The sequence below is a fragment of the Mixophyes fleayi genome, chromosome 4 (genome assembly GCF_038048845.1).
Source record: "Mixophyes fleayi isolate aMixFle1 chromosome 4, aMixFle1.hap1, whole genome shotgun sequence".
NCBI classification, from domain to species: Eukaryota; Metazoa; Chordata; class Amphibia; order Anura; family Limnodynastidae; genus Mixophyes; species Mixophyes fleayi.
Window position 1 is genome coordinate 155,034,228 of NC_134405.1, and position 4,668 is coordinate 155,038,895.

Here is a 4,668-nt window from a genome sequence, read left to right on the forward strand (position 1 = left end):
GTAAGTGTCATGCCTATTAAGATATCCTTTTAGGATGTTGTGCCACAGTGAAGTCTAGTTCAGGTCTGTGCCAGGCCAGCAGTATTAATATACATCACTTAGAGTTTATTATTAAATCAAGAACAATATTAAATAGACCATTAAATTTTTTACTTTCAAGTATTTGTTTGTGTTGGGTTATCACAATTGCATACATCTAGAAGGTGAAAATCTGCCCATAAGATAGAATTTATTAATATTATTTTCATTCAGAATGAATACTAGGGGGTAAATGTATCAAGCTGCGAGTTTGAAAAGTGTAAATGTTGCCTATAGCAACCAATCAGATTCTAGTTTTTATTTATTTAGTACATTCAACAAAATATTGGCTAGACTTTGATTGGTTGCTGTAGGCAGCATCTCCACTTTTCAAATCCGCCAGAAACTCACAGCTTAATACATTTACCCCCTAGATGTCTGATACATGGCTGTGGTTTCAGATACACTAAATAACATTTCTAGAAGTGTCCACATATTTGCTATTATTGCAGAATCTTTCAAATACATTACAAGCAGATAATAAATTCACATTAAAAAAAAAAAAAGTCATCTTTGCGGGACATTGACGGAACACAGGCCTTTGGTTTATAACCAGCTTTGCATCACTCCTGCATTAGAATACCTCCAAATATATGGTCTTTGCTGCACATGCACTAAAATAGAATACATTGTAATGTGAAGCCTAGTATCCCTATCACCATACCAATTCACAGGAGGACATTATGTTGTGTTTGTAGAAACTTACAGGGGAGGGAAAAGACCTGTTTCTCACGGCATCTGTATGTAATTGTTTGCAGCTGCGGAGTGTGAGAGCCAGCACTTCTCCCTAGAGAGCAGAGTTAGAAACTGTTATGGCAACTGGATTTCATCACAGACTGTATTCTCTAGTGTAGCCACATGATAACCACTAGCTGGACCTAATGGACCTTTTAGCTTTGCTTCTGATAATTTATTACATAATGCATCTCAGAATGTAAGCATGACCCCTGGTATGATTTATTAATTGCAAGACATTTGTCACTTAAGTATACCTGGCCCATTTTTGTAGATGACTTCTCAATCGGAGGCAGCATCGTATGCACATAATTCTATTTAAATTGGTTACCCTGGTACCCATGCATTGTGTGTGTTATTCAAAGCAAGACCTTACCAGACAAACAATTGACTGAATATAGAATTGTCGTGGGCACCCAATGTGCTGGCATGAGTGTATCAGGAACATGGACCCTCCAGAGGTTTTCACACTCAACAGTGTTTGAATGGGTCACCACACAGAACATGCATTCTGACACATATAGTGCAGAGTAATAGATGCATAATAGTCTGCATAGTACAGCAGTGGTGTTGAGAGAAGCATATCAGAAAATACAGCTTGTCATAGCGGATGAGGTAAAGCAGCTGCCGATGCCAGAGATTTCCAACCATCAAGTTGCCTACTATTTCAAATAGATGGTTTCCATTAGGCTTTTCGTGGGTTAATAGAATGCGTTTAAACTGTTAATTCTGTTCAAACCCTGAGCCCTCTGTAGTCCTGGCAGAGAAACATGGAGGGACCTGGCAACTATTATTGAAGTCTTCTATAAAGGGGTCCTGCACCCGTGAAAAATTGTAAGACTCAAATTTCAAGATATCATGAAGAGAAATCCCTATGTTTTAAAAATATAATCAATATCTGCATCTGTTTGACATCTAAATCTACCATCTCTTTCTATTTTTGCAAATTGACGGTCATTCTGTGAAAAAGCAGGAACCAGAAACTGATTGCCATATTATCAAAATATATATCTGTAGACATGTGCCCCCCTGTTCATATTCACATTCCTATTTGAGTTCATATATATGGTATCATACCTGCAGGGGTGTGTGGCTAACAGTAATTCTTTATGAAGAAATGTAGATTTTAATATTATGTTCTTCTGCTATATTACTGCTGTTGATACTCAAAATAAAAAATCTTGTGATCCAAAACCTGACCAAATATCTTATGACGCCAAATGCCAACGCAACTTCAGGCGCTTCTCCTAAAGTACCTATAGCATTGCTGCAACTGATAGAGGGGATTCATGATGACCATAACTGAAACATCCACTACTACAAATAAAGAGTATCCACAAGACTGTGAGTTAGACAATTCAAAATCAGATTGACAAATTGTACAATAGGGGGTTAGATGCGATAATCTTAAGAATTACTGCAGTATCCCCAAAGACATTTCACCTTCATGAATTGTAGTACTAAAGAAATTGTTTCATGAAATATTAGACTAGCACTCAATTTTTGATTTGGCACATATGGCCCTTGAGGTCTACAATCGGCTAGACGATGGGACATCATTTGTAGATTGCATTATTATAATACAGCTTTTTTTTTTAGGACTCCTCTTGGTAAACTCCTCAATGGAGATCTCTGTTTTGGCCTTTCACACATGCTCTTAGATCCAGGCCCAACACAATGAAATTTAGATAGCTCTTGCAATATTAGATCTTTAGAAGATTACACTCCCAGTATGGCAACTGAGTTTCGAGAGAGACTCACCAGCTCTACCGCAGAGGGAAAGATCATCTCGAACAGAGGTCATCCTAAAGCACCTCTAGAGAAAGTACTGTTACTTCACAGTTGAGTCTGTCTAGTTGTTGATAACTCTAGTATGTTTATTGTGTTTCAAATTATTCTTCTTCATCATATTAATGATGATTACACTTTAGATCAGCTTTGTGTCCTACCTCTCACATAATCATCTTCCCACAACTATAAAACATTTAAAAATTGTGAAGGTAGCAGGAAATTACATGATGGTGCCAAGGACAGTGTTATTTAGAAGATCTTCTGCATACGATCGCATCTATTTAGCTGCATTGAATGTCATTGCTGTTGCCTTTCCTTTGTTGGTCTCCACTGCCACTGAACATGCGGAATAACTGTCCTGGTTCTGTTTCCAGTTGCAAGCTTGATGGAAGAGAAAAAACACCGGGCACACAGCTACTACAAGCTGGTTAATGACCACAAGAGTGTCCGTGCGGCGCACAAGCCTTTTCTTTAACTAGAAAATGACAGAGGTTCAGTTAAGATAAATGGTGAAGGCCAGTTGTATGGTTTGCTTTTTTAGCATAGGGTGATAACTATATTGAAGGTGTCTTGGGGGTAGATTTACTAAAAACTTAAACTGATGCATTTACGTTAGGGTGGTTTGAGGCTAAGATGTTTAACTGCTGGCGGTGTCAAAACACCTAAACTGACAGCTGTTTAGTGAAAACCACCAGAAAAAAGGCAGGTTTTGTTCTTAGACCGGCTGCTCAAACAGCACGGATGGCATGGCTCTTGGGTATGCATTTCTGCCCTCTGTTGCCCTTTAAAGTGATGATAGCATGGAGCTCCAAGGGAAAACAAAACTTGTGAAACATGAGCAAATTAGCCTGTTTTGGTTGCTGGTATGTTATTTGCTTCATATTTTATTATGTAATTGAATTCAGTAAATTTCGTCCCTCATTTACCCAGATGTTTAATTTTTGTTTGTCCAATACCTGTACAAGTGATGAAACCATATAAAAATCAGTGATAACCTTTCAATGAAAGCACTGCACATGCAAATGAATAAAATGTAAATAGTATAAAGCACCGAACAGCAATAATTATTTTCTGTTTATCTTTCTGGATGACTAATAAGTCAATGTGATGAGGGCCAAGAGCACATTGTTGTAATACCATTACAGCAGAAACTTCTCCTGCGAGTTGAGAAAAACGGGGTATGGTACATTTACCCCCAGGTCTCTCTGGGGGCCATATCATCACTCCCAGGACTCCTTGTTCTTCTTTACGCAGAGGATAGTTCTTAATGGCATTGGCTGTATGTTTGGGGTCCTTGTCTTGCTGCAGAAAAAATTTGGAGCCAATCAGACGCCTCCCTGATGTATTGTTTGATGGATAAGTACCTGCCTGTATTTCTCAGTATTGAGGATACCATTAATCCTGACCAAATCCCAAACTCCATTTGCTCAAATGCAGCCCCAAACTTGCAAGGAACCTCATCATGATTCACCGTTGCCTGCAGACACTCATTATTGTACCACGTGTGCTCAAAAAGGGCTCATCAATCACAAGAATTCTGGGCCGTTCAACTCAAACTGTATATATTATCTCCAGTCATGTGTACCCATAGAAACAAGAGAAGGATAACTCAAATAGTGTGATACCGTCAGACCAACAGTGAGTTGTGTTAAACCAAACCATCTATATTTATCCGTATCAGAGGAATAAGAGAAAACTGCTTATCTGTACAGGTTCTTGCCAAATTCCCCACAGTTTATGTGGTTCTCTCCATCAACAAATGTAGGAAAAGAATAGGAGATCCCAAATGGTGTAGTATTTTTTGTAAAACCAAATTTATTGAAAAATATATATATATATATATTAGAGATGAGCGCACTCGGATTTCTGAAATCCGAGCTCACCCGAACGTTGCCGATCCGAGACAGATCCGGGTATTCCCACCAATTGCAAAACTGAAACCGAGGCTCTGAGTCATAATCCCGCTGTCGGATCTCGCGATACTCGGATCCTATAAATTTTCCGGTAGTCGCTGCCATCTTCACTCGGGCATTGATCAGGGTAGAGGGAGGGTGTGTTAGGTGG